The sequence below is a fragment of the Chelonia mydas genome, chromosome 19 (assembly GCF_015237465.2).
Source record: "Chelonia mydas isolate rCheMyd1 chromosome 19, rCheMyd1.pri.v2, whole genome shotgun sequence".
Classification (NCBI taxonomy): domain Eukaryota; kingdom Metazoa; phylum Chordata; order Testudines; family Cheloniidae; genus Chelonia; species Chelonia mydas.
Genome location: NC_051259.2, coordinates 1955385 through 1969140, shown reverse-complemented (window position 1 = coordinate 1969140; position 13756 = coordinate 1955385). Strand labels below are relative to the sequence as shown.

The window sequence follows — 13756 nt, the reverse complement described above, 5'->3', positions numbered from 1 at the left end:
CTATGGAAACAAGGCTGGGATTTGGCCCATGTTGTTTGTGAGTAGAAAGACACACAGAGTTGTTGCAGCAACCAGGCAAGGTAATAACAACCTTCCACAGAACTTTATTCTTAAAGTAGAAACCTCTTTACCAAGCTGCTGCGGCACCCTTACAAGCAGCATCTAAACACCACAAGAGTTCACTGAGGTTGGATCAGGCTCGCTCGCGCTCTCTCTCTCTCTGTTGGGTCTGGCTAATAATGGAAGGGAGACTGTTATCTGTAAGATTGACTATTCGCTAAGGGTGAAATCCATCCCAGTGCATCAGTGATAGCCTTAAAATGAGGCTCACATGGACCATCACCGTGACCTAGCCCTTGTGCTGGCCCAATGCACGGGGAGGGGGAAGGTGACTTTCACAGGGAATTAATGAATCACATAAGGACAGTGCAAGAGAGGGGGAGAAACAAAGGGGTTAGAAATTGCGTGTGGCTCTAGTGAAGAGTCCAGACTTTGTTAATGGAGTGAAGAGCTGAGCCTACTTCAGAAAGGGACCTGGGAGCTTACACCTCCCTAAAGGCTGAGAAACCTATTTCTAGCTTACTATGCTACTGTCTACAGCAAGGTTTGCAGTGGGGCAGCAAGCTCTGGAGAACTGAGACAGGGAAAAAACCATCCTCCCAGGTGTCTGAGCAGCCAGTTGCTCTGCACACATCTGAGTCGGAGGCAGGTGAAGGGTAGGTTAGAGGGCACCGTCCCCATTTCAGCCCCACTACCCCGTTTTGGAAAGGAGGTGAGTGAGTGACTAACCATGACTACACGTGGGTTTAAAGAAAAAACCCTCCTGTTCTGAGGCGTGATCGCTAATGTTAAGCTGATGGAACTGACGACATTTACATATGAATTGAACACAAGACGTGCTCATGAAGCTGCACATTCATTCTATTATGAGTAAAGCAAACTAAGTACCAGTCAGGAAATAACGTGGGTAAATTACTAGTTTGGCAACTCAAAGAGTTGGAAATCTCCAGCACCTTTCCAATTACTGGGGAGACCAAGTGGGGAACCTTATTAATAGATTCAAATCCAATGTAAGTGGTTCTACAGTGTGATCCATCTCTCAATCACTTAGGATTTAGATGCAGGAATCTCACCTCCAGCAATGAACTGAACTCTGGTCCCTCACACACTGAAATCTGAGGAAACTTCAAAATTCTGACCCTCCAGGAGAGATTAGAAGGTAAAGCCCCATTGCAGCATACGCTGCAGAGCTGGTTTCTCTTTTCCTCCTCCCAGCTGCTGGGCTGGGAGGTGCGGCACTCCTTGGGGCTGGCTGTGTGAGTCCACTAATGATCAGGTGGAGGGGGCTGAGTGGCCAGAAACTATTAGGGCTGGTGCTAGGGGACTATAAAACTGGCCTCTAGGCCCCCATATCCTACTCTGCTTTGGGAGCTCAGTGTAGATGGAAGTCTGCTCTAGCTCTGAGACACCCATTTGGAGGGGTTAACATAGCTCAGCTCAGAAGTATATTTCTGGCTGGGAATGTGGTACAGCTCTGAAGCTTGATGTAGATTGGAATTTAATTCAGTTCAAGAGTTTATGCTCATGTCAGCAAGGGGAGCCTATGCCAGTTTCAGAGGCGCATCACGGGTTAAGAATTCAGCCCAAAGTAAGATCTAGAGCTGGTAAGTTTCTGTCTGAAGCCTATTTACCGTAAAGAGACATGTTTAGAAAGGATTGTTCGTTGTTTCAAAAGCTGCTACCAGGATTTTGTAAAATCTGTTTCCTATGGGATCTTCAATTAGTCCCTTATTTTCTATTTTTTTAATTGACTCCTGATTTCCTTTGCACTTTGTGTCTTTGTCTGTACCCGCAGTGTGATAGCTACACAGTATGGGGTGAAGTGGGAGTTGCAAACTGAGAATGTTGCCATCCAACAAACAATTTGAAACTCTCCCTGGTGTAAACTGCAGCTAAACATATACCTCTCACAACTACTTGTGAAGCTCAAAGAACAGGAGGACGTGTGGCACCTTAGAGACTAACAAATTTATTTGAGCATAAGCTTTCGTGGATGCATCTGATGAAGTGAGCTGTAGCTCACGAAAGCTTATGCTCAAATAAATTGGTTAGTCTCTAAGGTGCCACACGTCCTCCTTTTCTTTTTGCAGATACAGACTAACAAAACGGCTGCTCCTCTGAAACTTGTGAAGCTCAGCTGGTGGAGTACTTGTGGCTAGTGGTCATGAAAGGGGCTGCGAACACAGCTGCATCCAGTTTGTTCTACCTAGAACCCCGGGCTCTGGATAGGAGCGAAAAGGGGGGAAACCTCCTCTCTTTACCATCTTCCTTCTAAATCCAGGAATCTGGGCTGAAAATCACCCTCCTCCTTGTGACGTACACAGACAGCTTGAACAAATGGGCTGGGTGTGAGTAACCCACACTAGGTTATGTGGGGCAGGACCTCTCCCCTAATCCATGGGCAGGATATGGGGTTGCTCTTCAGTGGCTAACCCTACGGTGCCTACGCTAGAATAGGTGCTGCTGGGCTCTGCACAGCTCGTGTGGATTCTAGGTCTACCGTATAGTACCCCCAAATCGGGGGTGGGGCTTCCATGGCTCTTAATATGCACTTGTGAATTTTACCCTTGTTGATCACGCATTCCTAGAGGATTTAGAGAAAAGTCCACAGACCACAGGGAGAACCTGGCGATGTGTACAGCCTTTTGCTGTCTGCGCTACAATAGCCCTGGGTGGTCCTACTGAGATCAAGGCCGCATTGTGCAGGGGGCTGTACGTACAGATGCTAAGGCAGTTTCCACCCAAGTGATCGTGTACAGGACAGACAAGTGCTATTACTGGCATTTAACAGATGTGGGGACTGGGGCACAGAGAGAGGAAATGTGTTTTCTCAAGAAAGTCTGTGGTAAAACTGGAAAGTGAACCCAGACCTCCTGAGTCCCAGCCCACTGCCTTAAACAGAAAGCCTTCCTCCCTGGTAAGTCCTGCAGAGGTAATTCCTCAGTTAGTAGATAAGGCAAAAGTCCCATAGACCAGCTGATTTAACAATGGGGTAAAGATCACAGCTCTGCATCTGAGGACAATAGCTCCAAGGCATCTTCTGAGTTAGGAGAGAGGGCAAGTTTATTAGAGGTGATTTCTAGCAATGCCTTCAGCTACAAAGAGCCATGCAAGAAATGAGTAGATGAAGGAACAGTCCTTCTGAAAGCAAACTTGCCCCTCTGAAAGCGGACAGTAGAGAATATGTAGAGAATATTACAGCAATACAGACTGATATCACTCCAAGCATCTGGTTTATATGTTGCTTTGTCCTCAACACTAGTAATAACAGTTCAATATATTTCAAGGCTACCTATGAAAGGCGTTGTTCGCATCTCCTATTGGTGCTCATTGGGAACCTCTATTGGATAAGAGCAGTGGAGCAGCCAATGATGGAGAACGTGAATTACAGCCATTCAGAAGGTTGCATCGAATGCACCAGACACCTTTTGAATATGCCTTATTCCTGGCCAAGAACAATGGGTCTGGGGGACTGAGATCTGCGGGAGGAGGTTTGATCCAGCTCTAGAGCCGTGGAGTGATTTGAAAAACAAACCAAGCCAAACAGTTATACTCTAAGGTTGGGACCGATTGATAAGAGGATTGATGCTGTCTTAGAGACAGACATGCAAGTGCCCCTTGCCGGATGCACTGATATGACTGTGTGTCACAACGTGGTCTTAGCGATGCTGGGCCCCATCGTGCCTCAAAAGCACTTGCTTGGGGGGCTGGGTGGAGACGCAGGCCCTGGGGGAGCTCCGGGAATGGTGGTGACTCCAGGAGGTTCCTCCATTCCTGGAGCTGCAGGAAGTATGGATTTTGCGGTATGATCCCATTGCCGGGCTGGCTAGCTAGCAGGACAGTCCAGGAGGAGCGCAGGGCTGTGGTCCCAGCTCCTCTCCACTCCCTTCGGGGTGGCATGTGTCCCATGGAGAAATAAGAGGGAGCAATTTGTATGCTTGGCTTGCTCCTTGTGACCTTCTCTCCTGCACACGTTCTCCAGGGCCAGACTTGCATGTGGGGCTCCAGGACTGGACGAGCAAGGGATGCTGCGGCTCAAGATTGAGGCAGATTTGTGTGGCAGCCCAAGAATGCATTAGCAGACGACACTGCAGGCCAGCTGCCAGCTTCCATTTGGAAAACTTCTAGCATTCAATAATAGTCTTTGGAAACTAGCATTAAAACTCAGCGGCACTCCAAGGAGCGAATGTACTGTGTCCTGCAATGAATTGATTTAATTAAAAAGTCACTAATTCATACAAATATCTAAGGGCCATAATAATTAAAATATCTGACTTTGGTGTTGAAAATCAATAAGAGTTCCTTCTGGTTACACTGTGAGTGCTGCGATTTCAGTGCAGACGCTGCACAACGCCAAAGGCTCTCCATGGAATCCATCCCTAGCTGCGTAAGAGAGTTTAAGCCAACTTTACAGTGAAGTTACAAGAATGAATTAGAAAGTGTAAACCCTTTGCTGCGTGCTGGCAATGGATTCTGGGAAGAAGCTGCCATTCCGGGTGATATTTCACAGCAACTGTGCACGCCTGAATCGGCCAGATCCTCAAGCACATGCTAGAAAACCCACTCCCAAGAAATAAAGTGAGATCTAAGATTTCTATGTGCAGGTTCCCCCCCCACTTTCCGTCACACCATCCCATGGAACATCAGGGGTTGCTTTTTCCTCGCCTTCGCCACTGGTGTCTTACTGGGAGTGGCTGATCTCTGCGGGAGAATAGGGCGGCAGCCACTAGAGATGGGCTCAGAACCTTGGATTCAGATCTCAGCTTCCCCCAGTCTGGCTGTATTTAGGCCTATGGGCTTTGGTCTGGGCCTATCTCACGCAGTAACCTGCAGGAAAAGTGGCCCCTGTCATGATTTCACTTTTTAAATATCACTTGTAAAAACACTGCCTGGAATGACCTCAATTACAACTCTCCAGATTGCTCCTGGGCTCATATTTTCCAAATCCCTTATTAAGACAATGAATATACATAACCCTGTTTAAGTAAGCCTATTGCTCATCATTACACCCATGGTAGATTAACTTCCACTGACAAGACATGCCCTCCTCAGCATAAAGAATATATTGTTATCCAATTAGTATTTAACCAATATTTCATGCACGTTGGCAGATCCAGGCTTACGGAAAAAGCCATCATTTCCCCCACAATATCTAATTTTGGGCAGCTTCCCTCGTGGCTCTGAGGCTGTAGCAAAAAGCCTGGTCTTTAGAAACAGTCGCTCCAGCTAAGCAAACGCTTGGTGTCAGCTACAGGCCTTCTAAATCAATGTTTGCTGGCCCCTTGCCATCAGGCCATGAAAATGGCCACCAGATGGGGAGCAGCTGATAGTTCCCCACTCACTTTGCTTCCTCTTTATGTACTCAGGCTGAATGGTTCCTATTTTTATTTGCTTTATGGCCCTCCTACAGAGACCAGGGCCCCATATTGCCAGGCACTGTGTGTCCGTACAAGGACACACCACCTGCCCTGAAGAGTCAACAGTATAAATAGACAAGACAGACAAAGAGGGGAAGGAAAGGGGAATTATCATCTGTCTGACAGGCAGGGGAACTGAGGGCAAGAGAGATGAAGGGACTTGCCCCAGGTCACCTAGGGAGCCTATGGCGGAACTGGGAATTGAATCCAGATCTCCCAAGCCGGTTCAGTACTTTAACCACAAGACCATCTTCTCTCTGAACAGTCCTTCCTAGCACCCGCCCAGAGCAAAGGCTGAGATCTTGACACCCAGCACAACAAGTGCTCTGGCCATGCAGCGGGCCTACACTTCTCCCTGTGCAAGCTGGGCATCATGCTCCGCCATCGTGATCTGGGAGCTGTTCCCACCCCCGCTGCCAGCTGTAAATGTGACACAAGTTGCAAGGCAGTGTGAGAATCAGGCTCTTTCCTTCCAGGGTAGTGTCTCCAGTCATCCGGTCACAGCATCTGCTTGGCCTCCCCACAGCGGCTGTTTCAAATGGCCAGACGTGTGCTCTACACACAACAGACACAACAGTGACTGAACCCAACAGCATGTGCAGCTGTGCTGAGCCTTACCTGGGCCCCTTCAGCCCATGAGGGAGATAAAACTGGAGATCAGCTCCGAGATGGATAGGACAACTGTCTCCCGCTATTTGGAAGGCATCTGCTCCTGTTTATGCCTGCGTAGGATGGGAAACCTTGTCAGCCACAAGGGCGATTTGACGGGGACAGCAGCCTCCGAAGGGAAGTGGTGGAGTTCCCCATCACTAGAATGAAACTTGTTTCTATGCAGAGACCCAGCCCCAGGCCCCTGCACTGCTCATCCCTGGTGCTGGCGCGCTGCCGAGGGGGATTTCAGAGATGTCCAGCAGAGAACGACCCCATGCTGGATAGGAACAGACACAGCTACAACTGCACTGCACAAGAACAGCCTAGCAATCTCATGGAGCTTTGCAATATCTGCAGGCTCAAAATTCCTGCAGAATTCCCTGGGAGTTCTGGGCAGAGTTAGGCCCTTAAACTCCATCCTAGGCTCCATCTCTTTCGATCAGCTTCTCTTTTAGGTCTCCTTTTGTGGTGTGCGTTCTCATCCCCTGCCTTGTGAAGTGACCAATGCTTCCTGTTTTAGCTGCTTGCCAAGCTGGGTCACCTTGCGGCCTCGTCATCCTCACCCTGTGCCTACTCCCGGATTCCTCCCTTGCCGGCACTTCATGTCTTCCAGCATAAAAGATGCTGCTCTAAGCATGTCTCCATGGAGATACCCTGTAGGCTCTGGGTGCCTGGGCAGCGCTGACCATGAGGGAGTAGGGGACGGTACTTGCATCCTCGAACGTAATGTGCGTGGATTACTGGGACACAGCAGACACACACACACACACACACACACCACCATGCCCATTAATAAAACAGCGGGCTCCACTGCCCGCTGACTCTCTCGGGTAGCTACCAGCGAGGTATTTGCTTTTCGGGAAGAGCAATGGTGCTGGACAGAAGGTCTGGGCTGGCAAGAGAGCTGCAGCCCAAGGCAGGGAAACAGCTGAGATAATTGCTGGAGTGTTTCCTATTCTCTCTCAAGTTCTCTGCTGCATCCTTGATCTGGATCCGATCTCTCCTCTCTCTCCCCCTGTGCTAATGAGCCATCAGAACCAGCAGCATCTTCCTGTTAGATCTGCGGTACCCACAGGCAGAACGTGCAGTTCCTCGCAGCCAGTGTCCGTATCACTGAACCGCCCCCGACCGCCATTGCCAGCTGCAGAGGCATTGACGTGCAGGGTGTCTCTGATCCCTGCTCTGATGAGGCAGCCTGCTCCACTCGTGTTCATCTTGTGTATCATCGCAGTGGAGAACTCCCTGGTAATTAGTGAGGCTGCAGAGAGGGCTCTGCCAGACGTACAGTGCAGGGTGAGACTAGCAAGGCTTTCTGCCTTAGCCCCACCGGTTTCCACTGAGGCAGGTTTGGAGATACTTCCCAAAACAAAAAACTCCCACTTTATCAATACGGGGGGGAGGGGAATCCTCATTTTACATTTAAAAAAGAAAAGAAAAGATATGGTGAAAGCACCCCTGAAAAGCTGGCAGAGCAGCTAATACAGATACAGACTCGTGTTGTGCACGAGGTCAGATTAGATGACCCAAGTGGTCCCTTTGGACCTTAAAAGGAATGATGTTCACGTCTGTGGCCCTTTGCTACCCAGGAAAGGGCTGGAAGATGGTTCGTTCTTTCGCCAGAGAGGGGCCCTGAGGAAGTCTTGCGAGAGGGCCTGGGCACACATGGAACCAGCATTTCACCACCCAAGGGAGTCGCTTGACCTATGGAACTGTTGGGGGACAAAGTCACAAAGTTACTCTTTGGGGTTTCTGAATTTTACACACGACTCCTGAATATGGGCGGGAGCTTCTGACACACACAGGCCTGTTTTCCAGAGGAAAGGAGAAATACGCCCACTGTGAAAACTAGTCCCATCCACCTGAGTAATGACATGGTTCTCCTCGCTGCATTATCTGAACACCTCTCCCGTGATCCTGCCTGCGTAGCGGGCAAGAGAGTGCGTGAGTTCCCTCCAGCTGCCTGCGGAGAGGTGTGCTCGCTGCAAGGGGCTGGGGCACCTTCGTTAGCAGATTGCAGCTGTTTGATCAGGGGAGAGATGTAGTGGAAGTGTTCTCCAGGATGACAAGAGCAGCGAAGTGGAGAGATTCTCAGCTATAATTGCTTTTCTCAGATAAAACAGCAATGGAATCCGGGAACAAAATTGGTGCCGTGTTAACACATTCAGCGGGAGGGAGAGAGAAGAAATATCTCCACACTCAAGAGTACACAGCAAGACATTCCAGGTGCCTTTCCCCTGGCTGTGTGGGAAAAGCTTTCAGTTATCACAGCCCCCCGAGGACAGCCCTGGCCAAGGGAGAATGTGCACGCAGTTATTTTTAGCTGGCCGTTCCGTCCAGTGGATCAGTGCTCTGCAGACATGTCTTACTTTTGAGGCCAAATGGTGGGGGAGGGGAGGGCTGTGCTTGATGTGAGCAGCGCAGCTGAGATGGCATTTGGGGAGGAGATGCAATCAGAAGGCACCTGAGCTTATGAGCCAGAAGGGGAGCCCATCTGTGTAAAGCAAAGAGCAGGCAGACCCTTCACTCAGCAGTCAAACTAGGCAGGCCCGCGCACCCATTCCCATGCACACCTGCGCTCGCTCTCTCGGTCTCATATCAAACTGGTTTGGAGGCTTGGAAAAGTTCACTTTCTTTTAATATACAGTTTCCAAACACTTGGGTGATACGTGGCCTGGAACCAGATGCAGCCCTGCAAATCCTGCCGTCACCTTATCTCTTGTGGCTCTTTGCCCTGTTTATTTATTTAGCTACAACAGCACACTTGGAGCTGGACAGCACGTAACATCAGCTCCATCCACTGGTGAGTTTGTCTGACAGAGGCCTAAAACACTGACTGCACTGGAAAATCCCAGGGGCATGGGTGGATCAGTGGATGGAATGCACTTCTGAAGGGTATTGCTGAAGATGGGGCGCTAAAAGGGATCAGGATGAAGCAAGGCTGGTGGGCTGGTGAATTGGGATACATATTCTACAGCACCTAGATATTGTGCTGATAGATGCTTTTTCAGTGCCGACTTGATGGTGGTATAAGCACACTGCCAGGCTCCAGGAGTCGGTAGAACGGTGTCTTGTTTCCATAACCAGCTTCAGAAAACGCGTCAGATGTTCGTATTTGGAGGCTCATCCAAACTGAAATCCAGAGTCGGAGATCCAGAGGAGATGCCCAAGGCTGTGCAAGGTCAGACCCCCTTGCGCTCACTCTGACTCCCTTAGGCCTCCTGCCGCCCCTCTAGCCATGTGCACGCAAGTACACGTTGATGTAACCTACCTGTCACGGAGCTAGAAGCAGGTCTACGTTAAAGCAGAGCCAGGACTGCAGTCTAGTTCCATGCAATCCCATGATGCAATGTCCTATTTTCACATAGCATGGGTCTGCTCTCCTCACCCAGAACCTGAGCTCTGTCAAGCAGCTCCCATCACCCCCCCACGGCTCTCACTCCTAGCTGGCCATTACTTGACGCATCTGCCAAGCAGCTGCAGTGCTGAATGCCGCAGCTGGAATCCTGATGCATGACGGCTCCCGCTTTGCTCCCTCCTCTTCCTACCCCAGACCTGGATGCAATAAATAATTCACAACCCCCCCACCGCGAAAAGCATTCAGTAACCATGACCCTAGGCTCTCATGCGCCCTTCAAAGGCTTTTAATTGCCATAATCCCTTTCAGCGATACGATAAAAAAAAAGTTCTTATTTCCATAATAAACATGAATTAATGTGGCCGCGTTCAAGCCGTGCATTGAGTATTCAGATGTGGGAGGCACTTCCTAAAGCATTCATGTTGAACTAACAAATCTTTAGTAATGCTCTCCAATATAAAAGAACTCCTGCATAATGGAAATGAAGACGTTGTGTTATCTAGACGGCAGGCTCAGTCAGACCAAAAAGCCCCACGGTCCAACCGCTACCCTGCCTGCATTGTGTAGCTGAGCCTTAATGCAATTAGGACATTCCAATATCCTATCAGAGATGAATATGGAAACCTAAACTGGATTAGCATGCTGAACTCTCATTCAGCTGCTTATTCCTGCTGAGGTTCTCTGAGCTCACAGTGATCTGGCTGAACTTTGTTAATGCACCATCAAAGCACGTGCACAGAGCTGAGCCGAAATGGGGTCTTGAGTTTTTTCCCTCCAAACACCTGACTGCTTAGTTCTCCCCCGTCTAGCTGTCCAGAGACAATTATGCAGAGTTCCAGCCTTGTGTCTGCAGCCGCTGGAGCAGGAACCCACACAGCGGCTGAGGTCACAGAGGGGTGAACATCTTGGGGGATTCGCTTGCTCACCCTTGGAATCTTAAACAGATGCTGCAGCAGGGGAGATTCCATTTTCCAATTAGCAATTTCCCACTCAGCTGGCTTGAGAAGGTTGCTGGGTAATGTTGATGCGGGTACAGCTGCAAGCGTCACTCACTTCTCTGGACGCCTTGTTCAGGTTGTCTTCCCTCAGCCCTGAGAGCCCCTCCACTAACATTCCACTGGGACAGCAGAACCGGCAGCAGAAATCACCAAGTGACCTTTTTACCCAACTTACCCACAGGCAGTTTTGGCATCTCACTGTGATCACCTTTCTGCATTACAGTAGTGCCTAGAGATCACAGCCAAGATCGAAGGCCCTGCTGTGCAAGGTGCTGTGCAAATACATAAGTCCCTGCCCCGAAGAGCTTACAGTGTGAACAGACACAACAAAAAGGACAAGGAGAAATGTAGGATTGTTATCCCCATTTTACAGATGGCAAACTGAGGTGCAGGAAGATTGTGACTTGGCCCAGTCATCACCTGTTAAAGTTTGCAGATGACACAAAAATCGGGGGCGTGGTAAGTAGTGAAGAGGACAGGTCACTGATTCCGAGTGATCTGGATAGCTTGGTGAACTGGGCACAAGCAAACACTATGTGTTTTAATATGGCTCAGTGTAAATGTATGTATCTAGGAACAAAGAATACAAGCCATACATACAGGATGAGGGACTCTGTCTTGGGAAGCCGTGACTCCGGAAAAGATTTGGAGGTCATGGTGGATAATCAGCTGAACATGAGCTCCCTGTGTGATCCTGAGGCCAAAAAGGTGAATGGGATTCTGGGCTGGGTATATGGGAACCTCGACCAGGAGTAGAGAGATTAGTTCACAGCAAGTGTGTGGCAGAGGCAGGATTGGAACCCAGATCTCCTGAGTCCCATCTGGTGCCTTAATCGCCAGACCCCCCTTCTGCTAACCAGCCATCTTTACCTCTCCTCACCTGCGTTAGCTGCAGCAGTGCCCCCCACCACTAGAGTTACAGCGTTCGCTGTGTGCACGGTGGGGGCACTTTGCTCCTAGCAGGCTGAACTGTTTAAATGAGAGCCGAGCTTTTCGCAAAACAAGCATCATTGCAGAGGACTTCTCTGGCCTGTGTTATCCAGGAGGGCACACTCGATGAGCACAGTGGTCCCCTCGGGCCCTGGAATCTATGAAATGGCTAATCTCTTGTATGGGAACCGACGGCAGAAAGTGCGAACACTTCCCGCTCTGCATTCGAGGAGGGAAATAATAGCTGTGTGTCCATTTTTTTGTAAGAGGAAGAGTATGAACATATTGGTGGCACACAGCGGCGTACACAACAAGCCCAGCGCTCCGAGGGTCCAGCCAATAGGAGGCATTGCTCATTCATGCGGCTTAACTCACCCGTCTTTAAGCAAATGGCCCATAATGGCTAGCAATCCCTGCCACAGAGGAACGTGCTATTATGACCCTGTTTTAATCAAAGTATTGAAGGGCCTCTCTCTAATTCACAGATTTCAAAGGGGCACATTTCTCTCAATGTGGCAACTTTGATGGACTCTCTTGATTTCAAAATAAACACCATCATAATGACCCTTAGGGCTGTACGCTACCTGGGCCGTTTTCTAGCATGTTTTATTTGCTTTGGGAGCAATAGCATAAGAGGTCTCTAAAAAGGCAGGCAGCAAAGAGGATTTCAGTGCAGCATGCAACAGATGCTAAAAAGAGGCTCCAGATGGGGACAGGCTACTCACTCTCTCCCACCCTTCTCCTGCTGTCTCATCCAGGGGACACCTCCCATTTGGCTCTGGTGGACAGTGACGGTTCCCGTTTTAAATCTGCAGTGTGCCTCGCACTCCCATAGCTGGGCGAGGGGCTCTGTCAGTAGGGCACCCGAGGATGCGTAAAAGCGTGGCCACCAGGTGGTGACATGGCACGCTGCACTGGGCTGGGATCTGGTGAAACTGAATCGTGGAACATGGTCCACATTGTAGTGATGGGCGGCAAAGAAAGGCCAATCAACACGAATTGTCTAGTCCTATCGGCCAGATTCACCCCACTGGAGCAGGGGGGCATGAAGACTGGTCCATTTTGTACCCACTCCCCATGCAGGATATCAGGGTTGTCACACCACCCCCCACCCCCCCGACCCCACACGGGTGCTGCCCCAAGAAAGCAGGTTTAAAGCAGCGGCCAGGGCTTTGCAGGAGATTGACTGGCCAGATGCACTGAGACAGCCAGGCTCACTTTCTGGGCTGCCTCCAGCCAGCTGTGGGCCATGGAGCAGAGCCCTGTTGCAAGCCCCCGCCTCCCCTGCTAGCCAGACACTCTGCTGCCCACAGCCCGGTATCTACAGCAGGCTAAGAACGAACATTCCAGGTGACTCACAGAAACTTCCCCGGGCCACGGACGGAGTCTGTAGATCAGAGAGAGCCCAGATGTTCCAGCTCCCAGGGCCAGGCCCTACCCATGAGCCCACCTCTCTCCAGCCCTGGTGGGGCTAGGGCGGGACTCCAAGGGGAATCGGGCACCACCAAAGAAAGACTGTTTGTGCGCGGCTTTCTGAAACAGTCCTTGCTGCCTGCAGCGTACTGCCAAGGAGCCAGTCTGCCAATGGGTCGCCCAGCAGTCATCTGGGATACAGCCCCCGGTTACAGCTGCAGCGGTGAGTGACCCATCCCTGCCCGGGACATCTGAGTTCTGCAGTGCACTAAGGGGAGGAAGGGGCATGAATCCTTCCCCCACCCCAAGGCCCTCGTTCCCCAGCACATCGGCACAGCAGCCGCAGAGCGTGATGCCATCCTAGACCTGCCATAACTGGCTAATCCTCCACAGCCCTGCAGCCGGGGAGGCCTCATACCCCTGGGCCTACACTGCAGCCTTAGGAGGGTGCCTGCTGCTCCTCTTTTGAGTCTCACTAAGGTGCACTCCACGCTGAGATTCCCCCACCCTCACCTGCCATGCACCTTCCTGTCTCGTGTGGGCAGCATAGCACAGATGCCATTCCTGCAGCTGGCTCCCCCGATGAGTTAAGGCAGGGCATCGCTCGCACCCTGTATTCACCACTTGATTTAGGCTGCTCCATTCAGGAATGCCAGTGCAAAGAAATAAATAAAGCACAATACGGTCAATAATGACTATTTATTCTGGCAAATTGAAAGATGGATGCTGCGCCCTCTGTGCAACCAGCTCTGCTTCCCTCAGCACCGAGGCATGATCCATCAGGCGCAGCTCTCCGCAGCAGCTGGACACCTCATCGAAATGCGTCCGCAGGTGAGGGAGCTAGCCAGAAGCTGCTTTCCAACTGAGCTGTCTCAAACGGGGACATGCCTGGCAGGTGGGGAAGGGGGTTTTCATTTAAAATAATTGCTTAA

At 50.4% G+C, this 13756-nt stretch overlaps 1 protein-coding gene and 1 long non-coding RNA gene across 3 annotated transcripts in view; one reads left to right on the top strand and one right to left on the bottom strand.

Moving 5' to 3' along the window:
- GRIK3 (glutamate ionotropic receptor kainate type subunit 3) overlaps positions 1-13756 on the bottom strand; it is a 228881-nt gene that overhangs the window by 133603 nt on the left and 81522 nt on the right. The gene's annotated exons all lie outside the window — the stretch shown is intronic.
- Positions 1434-5220, top strand: LOC122463328. The gene is made up of 3 exons (XR_006286586.1): positions 1434-1664; positions 3348-3619; positions 4043-5220. It is a non-coding gene; the product is annotated as an uncharacterized LOC122463328 (long non-coding RNA).